The 12803-nt window shown below is 36.3% G+C and overlaps 1 protein-coding gene across 2 annotated transcripts in view; it reads left to right on the top strand.

Annotated features, from left to right (window-relative positions):
* LOC105211179 (7SK snRNA methylphosphate capping enzyme bin3) overlaps positions 1-12803 on the top strand; it is a 131571-nt gene that overhangs the window by 37967 nt on the left and 80801 nt on the right. Inside the window, exon 2 of one of the 2 annotated variants that reach the window (XM_011182513.3) lies at positions 3498-3640. The exons of the other annotated variant lie outside the window; for it this stretch is intronic. The gene's annotated coding sequence lies outside the window, so the exon portion shown is untranslated. The remainder of the gene's footprint in view (positions 1-3497; positions 3641-12803) is intronic. 2 annotated transcript variants of the gene reach the window in all.

The following is a 12803-nucleotide window of genomic DNA, read 5'->3' as shown; positions in this document are numbered from 1 at the left end:
ATCACAAAAACACCCACTACTTTTACACGCCCGCTTAACTGTCAAACGCTTCGCAATTCTTCATCAATTTAATGTGAATGCTCGTTGTTGAGTAAATTCTGCAGGTTAAAGTAGACAGTACCTTCTTCATTTGCACAGCGACTTCTTCATTTACTCACTGCAGACACTTTCGTTTCCGTTCCATTTCCCCGACCGTCTTCAACTACTAACCAACCATTTGTGTTGTTGCGAGAACTTTTACTGTGCTGCTATGATTTATTCAGCCTTCTTCCGGCAAAACCTATTCTCATTGGTGGACGTGAATACATATGTCGGACAGGACTGGCTGTGCTTTCTTCCACTTGGCTGCACGATTGCAAATAAAAAATGACAACTAATTTCCGGCATTACTATCGTTTATATGGATCTGCTGTGAAGAAAATAAATGATTAAGACACAGCGTATGCTATTTGACTGTATTTGTATTAGTTTGGGTATTAAAGTTGAATTTTGCAACAAATTTTGGGTTTCAGATTTTCAGTTATCAATAAAGCTTCTTCATCGAATTGGTAACATTTAAGTTTAGACCCATGAAATTCTTCGAAATTGTGATATTCGGATCTTGGATCAAACTGAATGTCCGATGTAAAGACACAGAATATGCTAAGAAGGTTTCTGAAGATAGATTAAGCCTCAATTCAAATTACAAGAGTTATTCACTAACGAGATTTTGCTTTCTTTTTGCCGTAAAGTTACATATGCCTGAAGACCCTGATTTTTCAAAATACCTCTAATTTTTATCTTCTAAATTGTGCTCCTCTGTGATTTGATTAATCTGACGGTCCGAAATAAAGACACTTATCACCCCACGAAGGGTTCTGAAGAAGAACTAAACGCCAATCCCAAGTATTAAAGTTCTTCCTGTGCCAAAAGATTTCTTTACTATTACCGTATATGTTCAAATATCTGTAGACTCGGAACGATCTTAATACAATCTTAAGAGTATACCTTCGAAACAAACCCAGGAATACTCTTTCCACATGATCCAAGTTCAAACCAATTCAAACCACCTTCAGTCTTCGAACAAACGTGCCTGAAAGAAGGAAATATGGATGGGCGACGTATGTATGACTTATGACAACGTTAGACCACGTTGGGACTGTTGTGATTCGCGTTTTGGATTGAAATAAACAATAACAAGTCAATATTATATTTCAACATTTCTATTGGTTCATAAAAGTCAAGATAAAATTAAATGAAAAGTAAAAAAAATCACTTATGTTCCCAAAGAGTGCCTCACCCTCGTCTATAATTTCATAAGTGATTAAGATAAAATTAAACTACGCCATTAATTCCACAGTTTTACTGTTCATTTTGATTGTCTTTTCTACAAGCGCAACTCTGTTGAAGTTTCCCCTCTCATTACTTAACAGTTTAAACGAAATCTCTACTCGAAACTTGAAAACTTCTCGCGTCTATTGTCTGCTTATCACCCCAAAACGTATGTTCCACAAGTTCACACGCACATGCTGTGCTGTGGCAATCGGTAACAAACAATGTGCTTAGTCAATCCTTTGCGAGTGTGCTTTCTACTCGCACACTAATAAAATACTAGTTACTTATCCGGCAATCCACTAAGATAGCACGTTGTGTGGCGCCACCCGCATAAAAGTACTGCTACCACCTGAGCGACGCTGGCGCTTTGCACCTCGAAACACACACATGGAGAACCCAAGCAAAATGGGGCGTACCCACGATGTAGGTGCGTCGAAAGCACTTTGGCTGCGTTTGAAAACTTTGGCAAATTCACGTTTTGTATTTTATAATAAAATTACTTTTGAAAAAGTTCATTTACACATTTGTACTTGCACTTGTGCCCAAAAGTGCTGGTGCTTCCACCTCGTGGGGTGTTAAAACTTCAAAAGTTGTGTCTTTGTCTTTTATTGCTTCGAACATTTTCACCGCAACTGTTACACTTGTATTTTCAGTTATGCACGTTTCCTTCGAAAGCCTTTGCAGCGTTGCATTTTTTGCAGGCCTCGCACTCCACGCTCTCTTTAAAATTCTACGCACACAGTTCCTTGTTTTGACACTCCTTTCGAATTTTGTGCTCGCCGACTGCAGTTGCACTTATAATTCTTTACTTCTACTTGGTAGCAACGCGTGTTTTCGGCTGCTTTTTCTTTTACTTATCTCTTTTTTGTGCTTTTATTGCGTAGTTTTTCTTTTCTTTCACTTCTCTTTGCTTTGCTTTTCTTTTTGTTTCACTTTTCTTTTATTTCATTTCCGTCATGCTTCTTCGCATTTGTTCTTATGCTTCGCACATATGCTCCTCTGGCAGCGTCTGCTCTTTCACGCGCAATTTTTGTCTGTTTACACGGCGTCTTGCCTTGTCTTCCTGCGCTGTTTGCGTTACGTGCTGTGCTTTCATGCTTTCAAAACTTACCTCGACCCAGCGCTGTGTGCTCTTTTCCCTCCTTTCTTATACTTTCTTGAGCGTTATTTCTAAAACCTATGTAGCGCTCACTGTTTTCAAACTCTTGCGTCACGAAACTCCATGAAGCATGCGTGCTCCACTCGACTTCTTTGAAAGTGCGCCTTATTTCCTGCAACGCGCAAATCCTATTACCCTTTCGTTGTGTTTTTTTTTTTTAATTTATTTGGGGTTTTTTTTTTTCAATTCACTTCTATATTTTTTAGTTTCTGCGTGTAATCTCCTCTATTGCTCTATCTCACATAGAATATGCGTACCATACGCAGTGTATCTCTTAGTATTATTGTTATTGCTAGCTTCTCCCCACCCCTCTACAACGCGCTTATAGCGTAAGTAGAACGTGAAATAAATTTATCAAATCAGCAACAGTCGTTCTTAGTCAAGTGAGCGCGCGAGTTTCCCCCCAAACGGTGTTTGATTTCTTTTTTCGTTTTGTTTCTCCCCATCTGTCGTCGTTTGTTCACGTAAGTACTCTTGGCATTTGTAGCTAAGATTTACAAATTTTCATACATTTTTTGACTATCTACTTGACTGCTTTACAAGCTCAACGTAGTAAGTATCTACTGAATACTTCTATTATTCTTCCTCTCTTCTTCATATACGCTTTTCGACGATACATTCATCTTTATGTTGGCACTTAAGTATTCGCTATGAAATCTATGTGTTGCCACTGGGCCCCTTGCTCTCCACACTGCAGCACTTTGCTTCGGCTACAAATTCGTGTACTTTTCATCATATTGTTCCGCCCGTTATTATCCTTTGGCATTCTAGCGTGCCATCAATGCGAAGCGCTTTACCTTTCTTTCTTCAACAGCAGCAAGCATATGTTCAGGCATTCGAAATTAAGTTTTCTAAGTGCACTTACTCATACGCATACCATTATATACTCGTTCTATTATACTTCCTGTAGCTCTATATGCTCTCTCGTATTTTTAAGTATTTTTTTTTTTTGGTGTAATTTTAAACTCGTTTTGACATTTAAATAATTTTTATAACATTTTCGCCTTGTCTCCTTTCTTTTCAGCACTCTGTTGCAATGTGATACTTTTCATGGATTTCGTATCAAAAGTTTTTTTTATATGAGTTTAATATATGCAAATTGTTCGAGCATTTCGCCCAAAGTGATATTTTATGGTGTAGCACACGTAATTGAGTAGCGGTCTTAAGGTGAGTTATTGGGGATTATTACCATTATATAGAAAATGAAAAACAAAAAATTAAAAAAAAAAATTATCGTAAATCAAAAAAAAGTTTTCAAATAAGTGGATACATTGTGTTTCGGAAGTCATCGAAACTTTTTCTCATAGAGTTAATGAAAGAAGAGCGAGACATGCTCTTACTTGTATTAGGAAACCAAAAATTCTTAAGCTATCCATTCAAAGATTCTTTCGTCTGCTGTATAAAGCCTCAAAACACGTTTTGATTACCATAAGTGAATCCAAATTAGCAGTCTTGGAGATTATTATATTGTCTAGAACTCATATCATGCTCAATAATTATTTACATTAGGATAGATTCGCGTAGTAGGTAAAATGAGCGTCTAGAAAACCTCTCTTGAAAGTTTATGGAAGGAAATCAACGTGGACGAGGCCTTGGAAATAGAAACGTCTTGAAGATTATCATATCGTCACGCTTATATCGAGTCTTGGAGATTATCATATTCTCTAGGGGACGGAGCCTTAGAAATGGAAACGTCTTGGAGGTTCTAATATCGTTTAGAACGTATATTGAGCTCAATAATCATTTATATTAGAAAAGATTCACATAAAATCCCGGAGGAGCCTCTGGGAAACCTCTGATGAAAGTAAATGAAAAGAAATCAACGAGCACCGGGTGTTAGAAATAGAAATGCTTTGAAGATTATAATATCGTGATTATAATAGTCTGGGAAAGTAAATGAAATGAAATCACCTCAAACAAGGCAGTAGAGGTGCATAGACGATTTAAAACTTCGTCACAGTCTTATCAGAACAGCAACTGATTCCCGGTTACTCAACAATGAGTTAGTCAAAAGAACTACTTTAAGTAGAACAGCGAAATCAAAGCAAAGATATGTATTATACTGTGAGTGTCAAACTAAATCCCTGTACAATGAGACTACTTTAAAACCAAATGCGCAATAATTCAAAACGCTTAACAACAAAAGCATTAACAACAATAACAAAGTATTATAAATCGTTGGCCATTGAACTGCTGCCACTGAGACGGCATTATGTGTCGACACATCACCTCACTTGCCATTTTGACTTTGAAGGGGCCTGGCTGCCTGGCTGCTTGGTAATCTACAAGTGCTCGCACTTCTACCAACACTCGCTTGTCGCGCTGCCGTTGGTTGATAGCCAAGCAAATACTTAGCTAGACAGACGGACAGTCCGTCGGTGGAACGGTTGGTCGGTCGTTTGGTCGTTTGGTCGTTTAGAAGCTTGGTTCTACGAACGTCCAGTGAAGTGTGCGAAATAACTACGATTACCAGCATTATTATTGTGTTTTCTTGTTCACGTCGCTTCTGCTATCGTTGTGCTTTTGCCGTAATATCTACCCACTTGAGCTGTCCATTCATTCTTCCACATTCAGTCAGCACAGCGACTGTGCGACTGCGAACTTGGTCAACTAACTAACCAGGCAGCCAAGTCAGCCAAGGCAGCCAGTTAGCCCCAAAGCTCTAGCTAGCCCAACAGCCAACATTTGAGCATTTGAGCATTTGAGCATTGAAGCGCAAATGCGTTTTGTCCAATCGAGCGTTTGGGCAATTATTAATAGTCTCGACACGTAAAACCAGAAATAAAAGTGGGAATATAAAACGTAATAAAACACAACCGAAACAATTGTGGCATTACAAGTGCACTGTGCTGTGCTGTGTGCGCACTCAACAAGTGTATATATGCCAAGAGCCCGAGCCACAGTCCAATGGTTCCGTACTTGTGTGCGCTACCACTGTTGACAACGGGACAAGCAAATCGACTGCACTTTCACTACAACATTCTAGGTGACGTCGTCCACTTCCTTTCTGTACTGTATAGCCTCTTTTTAAACAGCTATGAACACATTGCTTGGGATTATTATCAGGAGAATAGTTCGCATTCCGTACAATGTTAGCAGAAGCAGCTCAGTCATGTGAGTATTTATAATGCTGATAACAACTGTTAATGTCGAATGACATGCTGGAAATATGTAGCTCTGTCTCATTGTGATGTGTACTCTGGCAGTGCGAGTTGTTGGAAATATTCCGAGACCTAGAAAGTCTAATGAATGATACATGACTGGCATGGAGTGAACTTAAACGTGACGACAAGCTGTTGGTTAATCGAGTTTAGTTTAGATTTTGGTACCATATATTCTCCACGAACTGAGGTCTCAAGATATTCACTGCTACCACAAGTTGGTTCCTCATTCACGAAATATGTACCATATCCGAATTTTCTGGGATCACATTCGTCTTTCTTGAGGTGGGATTCTAGAGTTTAGGCTCTTTGAATCGAAGTCGAGCTCAGTTCAGCAGTGAGAATGTAGCATCAGACCTTACTACTTCTATGGTTAATGTAAATTGCGTTGCTCCGAGTTGGACATTCTGTAGAAACCAGTCAGAAAGGCACGGCTACTCACACTGACTACAAATGAAGAACAAATTAAGCCATGGCAAGGTCAAGAGTCCTTCCAAACATAGTTAACTGTTACAGAATACGCTTTACAAATGCTTCCTTTGACCAAGTTCTTATCGCGAAAAAGCTTTTCTATGCAAAGTGTTCCGCAGATCTCCAAGAACTCCACGACCGACAAGATCGAGCTCGTACCAATCAGCTGACCCTCTACTAACATTGAAATCTAGCTGCCACAGATCTTTTACTCCACATGCCGATTATTTTTTGTTACTTAAACAGTTAAATGTCGAAGTTCTGTATCGAAATCCGCAACTTTTGCGTGGTATGTTCTGTTCGTTAGCGCTCTCCACTCAGTTGGCTACATTTTGATGATATCTTCGTACATTGCGCTGTCATGCCATAGAAGGCTATGCGATCTCAGCTCGCTTTGGCCGCTGTTCGCCACGCCCATTTCAATTGCCATGCTTGGTAACTACGTCTTATTAATTTCTGTTTTTTATAATATTTCTCTTCGTTTGTTTTTCCGCCGCCAATTCGTTGCGCTTACCATTTTGGTTCGGTCGGGTTTATCGCGTTCACTATTATTTGGTTCCTATATTTGGGTTGGCACAAATTTTTGTCGGTCGATTTCTGTGCACCATTTATTGTGTGGCATTTTCATGCAGCGTGCTTCAGTTTGTAATCTTTTTTTCGCTGGCTTTCCGCATATTTATTTGAATTGCCAGCCGTGCCTTTATTTCAACAGCAAGCGTTTCTTTTATATGCCTCGTGCAACTTAACTACTCTGAATCCACTTCGTTCAGATCTCGCTGTCTGCATTCATTTCGCATTGAACGCTGCGTGTTGTCTTCTTCGGCTGCAATTTTTCACAACTCGCGCCTAGATTATTGCGCGTGCACTCTACTCCGTTTAAATCGGCAAATGTGTTGCATAAATAAAAATTAATGCGCTGAAATTAATAAAAGTTAAAGCATTACAAATTTAGTTTGTATTTAGAACACTTTATCAGCGCTTGGCAATCATAGTTGTTGTTTTTTTCACTTTTCCTATCATTAATCACAGCCCGTTGCTTGTCACTTATTTCCAATGTTTACCCGTTACTTGTTTTAGTTGGCATTGCGGTTTTGTAAATGCATTTCACTGTTCGGTGATTAATTTGAGCTCAAGCCGACGCACAGCTGCGGTCAAATATGCGCCTGACATCTTAGGCCTTTGACTTCCACTGACCGCATTAATTAGCGTTGATAATATAGCCGTTCCTTGCGGTTTGATTTCGTTAATCGTTTTGTTAATTGGTGGGGTTTTAAAATTCCTGAAATACAACTAGATTACTTAGAATTAATTTGTTGTTTAATTTAGATCTGATTAACCTGAACGGTATTTCATTATTCGAAAAATATTTGACTGGGGATTTTGTTGGAAGTTGGGGGTTTTATAATAAATAACTGCTTTAAATCCACCTTGATAATGTAAAACGCAACCCTGTACTATCCGGAATAGTTCTTTGGATGGCATTCTATCAAACTTTGCAAACCAAAAAGCTTTCAAAAAGTAAAAAAAAAAAATTGTTTGCGCTCAGAAAGCGCTATTTGTTCCAATTTAGAGGCTAGGTAATGGTTAACTTACTGTTTTTAATGTCATATAAACATCGAAATCATCAAGAAGGTATCGTCACGCCATCAATGGACGATAAAGTTTAAAAATCATACAAATTCAAAGTGAGATTAAATAAGTTGGCTGATGATTTTAGCTCGAGAAGGCTTCTTACAAAAGTTCCAAAGAGCTTAAAGCTTTTAAAAAGCTCATTTTCAGTGAAACTTAACCTTGAGCTTTAGCGTGCTAAGAATGCAATTTTCTTAAATTTCATTCGACTTAAGGTCATATTGATTAGAATTTTAGAAATTATCAAATTCGAAGCTTCTTACAAAAGTGCCGCAGAGCTTAAAGCTTTTAAAAAGCTCAATTTGTTTACAAAAGGTGAAACTGTGCCTTAATTTGAGCTTTATCGTGCTATGCTTGCAATTTTCTTAAATTTCATTCGACTCAAGGTCATATTGATTCAAATTTTACAAATTATACAAATTCAAAGTGAGTTTGAATAAGTTGGGAGATGTTGTAAGCTCGATAAAGCTTCTTGCAAAAGTTCTGCGGAGCTTAAAGCTTTTAAAAAGCTCAATTTCTTTACAAAAAGTGAAACTTAACCTTTATTTGAGCTTTAGCGTGCTAAGCTTTGCAATCCTCTTATAGTTCATTCGACTCAAGGTCATACTGATAAAAATTTTACAAATTATACAAATTCAAAGTGAGATTAAATAAGTTGGCTGATGATTTTAGCTGGAGAAAGCTTCTTACAAAAGTTCCAAAGAGCTTAAAGCTTTTAAAAAGCTCATTTTCAGTGAAACTTAACCTTGAGCTTTAGCGTGCTAAGAATGCAATTTTCTTAAATTTCATTCGACTCAAGCTCATATTGATTAGAATTTTAGAAATTATCAAATTCAAATTGAGTTTAAATAAGTTGACAGATGTTGTAAGCTTGATAAAGCTTTTTACAAAAGTTCCGCAGAGCTTAAAGCATTTAAAAAGCTCAATTTCTTTACAAAAAGTGTAACTTAGCCTTAATTTGAGCTTTGGCGTGCATGCAATTTTCTTGAATTCCATTCGACTCAAGGTCATATTGATAAAAATTTTACAAATTATACAAATTCAAAGTGAGTTTAAATTAGTTGGCAAATGATTTTAGCTCGAACAAGCTTCTTACAAAAGTTCCGCAGATCTTAAAGCCTTTAAAAAGCTCAATTTCTTTACAAAAAGTGAAACTTAACCTTTATTGCTAAGCTTTGCAATCTTCTTAAATTTCATTCGACTCAAGCTCATATTGATAAGAATTTTACAAATTATACAAATTCAAAAATTCAAAATGAGTTTAAATAAGTTGACAGAGGTTGCAAGCTCGATATAGCTTCTTAGAAAAGTTCCGCAGGGCTTAAAGCTTTTAAAAAGCTCTATTTCTTTTTAAAAAGTGAATTTAGCCTTAATTTGAGTAATAAGCTTGTAATTTTCTTGAATTTCATTCGACTCAAGGTCATATTGACACACTTCTCACATGGTTAAAGAAAAAAATTCTATATTCTCTTTCTTACACTAAATACACTTACTATTTCATATTCTCGCTCTCTCCTTCAATACTAGCTCGTTAAATGTGTGTAAATAATTTATTACTTGCTGAGCACAACAGCTCAAATACTTTGAAAGTGGAAAGTGCGTTACGGCATTTAAACCATAGTAAAAGTTTCAGCATTGAGAACTATTTACTTAACGCTTTTCCTCTTACTCGCACTCTTGAATTCTCTCACTATCCAACCAACTTTCTGTCGCGTCGTAAATATTTATTTATGAAAAGTTATCATATCATTTTAATGTTCTCGTTGTCAGAAATCCATCAAAATACATTTTTATTTACGAATATAAAAAGCAGTTATATGTAGTAGGTCTCTATGATGTGTTGTTGACTTAGTGCCCGCTGACATACAGACATTTACGAGTACTACATTTGTGCAAATATATTTATTTGTAAGCCTGTTTGTGCCTTCACTTTCTTGTAAATGTCTGTTTGCATCTTTGGATTATATATATATTTATAGCAACGTCAATAGCGCACGTCTCCGTTGTCATCCTTATCGTTCGTCAAAATCAATATTGAGCTCGCTGACCACGTTGGAGTGGCTCCTCATCGGCACACGTCTCATGTCAGTCGAATTTATATATAATTTTATGTACAGTGCCTCACCTAAAGATTTCTTTAAAATAATGTACAGATATAATCGGAGGTTTGAAGGGAAGGAAAGGAAGGTCTGCGCAAGGTGGCAAGCCTAGGCGAGTGCGAGAACTCAGGTTCGACCTTCAGTACTACATAAAAGCTTTTCATCGGCTACACTTTCTATAAAATAAAAGATATATTGCATTATAATTTTATACAGTTGTATTTCAATAGGGTTGCCAACTAAATTTAATTTACAAAAAATAGAAAAATTAAAAAAAAGAGGTTTTTTATGAAAATTGTAAAAAAATTATTTATTTTTTGTAATAGAAGCCACAAAAAAGACCAAAACCTTCACTGTACCGTGTTAAAAGTCCACGAACAACAACACTAAATTACTTGACATACCACAACACTAGCTAAATTTGTAGTTTATTTGCTCTTTTCGTTGTATTTTACTGCCACTTCCACTACTTCACTTACTTTTATCACTCTTCTGTGTTAATCTCTGAATGTGTGAAATATGGGTGGAAGTGACAAAAAAACTGTCAATAAAGGTTGTCTAAGCATAGTTGTTGTGTTCGGTTGTATGTCATGATTTTGACAGCTCATCATTACTTGCTCAAGTCATTGGCATAATATTCGAATGACTGTATGAATTGTATGAATATTGTGTTCATATTTGTGACCACAAGCGAAAAATGCACAAGTCGAGTTCATTCATGCTGTGTAACTGAAATAATTACGAATATTTTTTGGTGGTTTACACCCTGCTGTTACCACAAAATAATGTTTAATACTTCAACGAAAAAGTTTTGAATTGGAAATTCGCACATAATAATAGCCACATTTATTGATAAAGTGTATACTTGAAATTTTTAGAAAATCGAGTTTTGCGGTTTTATGTAACTTTTTATGTAACTTTGTGGTAAATTAGTCAAAATGTATGTGTATTTGAAAACTGATAAGCTTATGCTTACGTTCTCATAAATATTTTTTGTCGAAGCTGCTTCTACAGCTAAGTTTCATACATATCCAGGTGCATATGAGGTGTGTTCAAAAAATAACGGGAATTTTCTGTTTTTTTGCTTGTTTTTTTTTTTTTTGAAAATTATAGTTATGTATTTATTTGTCTACATTAATGTTGTCTGCATTTGATATTATGCACTTATGCCAGCGCTTCTTTTAAAAATCGAAACACTTTTCAAACTAGATTTATATGAAAGCCTTTGGATCTTTCAGCGATTTTTTTATGCCTCTATAGTTTTCTATTTTTTAATTTTTATTGTTTTTTTTGTAATTTATTTTTTTGTAATTTTTTTTTTTTTTTGTAATTTTTATTTTTTTATTTTTTTTTTGTAATTTTTTTTTTTATTTTTTTTTTTGTAATTTGGATTTTTTTTCGCAATTTTAACTATTTTGTATTTTTTCGATATTTTAAAATTCCCGTTATTTTTTGAACACACTTCTTATGTATTACTTATGCGCTGCTAAATGGCTGCTTCTGCCTAACTGGTAATGCCACATTGCTACATTACGTTGATTACCTTATTAAACGATATTTTCATACGCCGTGTCGCTTAACTACCCCGTTTTGTGCACGTCAGGCACGTTTTACGTTTTAGGCGCTAATTTTATTAATGTATGTGAACCTGTGCGCTTTGCCACCTTTGGGCGTGCCAGCTGCGACGCTGCAATGCAATAAATCTCGCCGAAACAACAACATCAACAGCAATAATTTGCCATTAAACTAGTACACGTTAAATGTCAACGTCAGCAAAAAATTAAATCGTTATAAATCCACTTGCAAAAAACACTTAACAACAACAAAATTATCGCACAATAACATTTTTCGCATTAATAAAGTTTGCTGCTGTCGCTGACATGCGATTGTCACTGCCGAAATGCTATGGGAAAGCACAAAAAACAGGAAAAAGAAGTAAAGTGCAGAACGAGATTCAAGTAGAAATGTTGCAAAAAATTGTAAAAAATATAACTACAACAACAACTACAATGTAGAATTGTTGTTGCTTTATGAGTAAATCATGAGCTCATATGTGTAGAGCATATCCATCGGTGCTCATGTCTACTCGCGGCCGTGCAACAACAAAGCGCGAAATTATTAAATCAGCAGACATCGCCACAGCTGCCACAAAATCAAATCAAATATAAAAAGTAATAGCATTCGATGTAATGACAACGCTATTACATTGCTGCGTCGCTGCTGTTCCAGTTTCAGCGGTGGAAAGCCCATGGAGAAACCACTCAGCGATGTAAAAATTCAAATTATGGATTCATTGGAAATGCTGGATGGCACAGGAAATTACATTAATCAAAGATACTTAGAATCTGAGCACGACTTCCATGGTGAAAATAAATTGAGAACGATATTCGAAAGCGATTACTCAAGATTTAAGATAATTTTGAGGTTAAATTAGGTTTTCGTAATATACAGAGCTTTTGACAGCTACGATATGATATGTCATAGAAGTGTGAACGATGGTAACAACCATCATTCAAAATATGCTCAGTAAAGTGCTTGAGAACCTGCTGAAACCATTCAAATAGTTTAAGAAGACAGATCACAATTCAGTCTTTGAGAGAGGTCGCAAATAAGCAAAAATCCAAGAAATCCTGAATGTGAGAGACGGCAGCGCTATTCGCTCACGATATGTTGAGTAAAATATCTGAGAAAAGGATGCTAAAGCAGTTCAATCAATCTAGGAAGGCCATGTGAAAGTGATCGTTTTATTGGCTATGCATCTCTGTTTTCTATATCCGTTAACTGAAACACTCAGAACTGAATTGCTGACAGTAAGAGAGAGCAAGAGAGCGAAAAATCGAAAATTTGGCAGATAGGTTACCTTTCAATAGGACTCCTACTCATTTTTACTTAAAATGAAGTGTATCTAGTATCTCTGATACACCCACACATTTTCGTGCGACCTTTTTGAAGCTTTTGATGCCAAGCAAT

Source organism: Zeugodacus cucurbitae, chromosome 6 (genome assembly GCF_028554725.1).
Source record: "Zeugodacus cucurbitae isolate PBARC_wt_2022May chromosome 6, idZeuCucr1.2, whole genome shotgun sequence".
Taxonomy (NCBI): domain Eukaryota; kingdom Metazoa; phylum Arthropoda; class Insecta; order Diptera; family Tephritidae; genus Zeugodacus; species Zeugodacus cucurbitae.
This window is presented reverse-complemented; position numbering and strand designations above follow the sequence as displayed.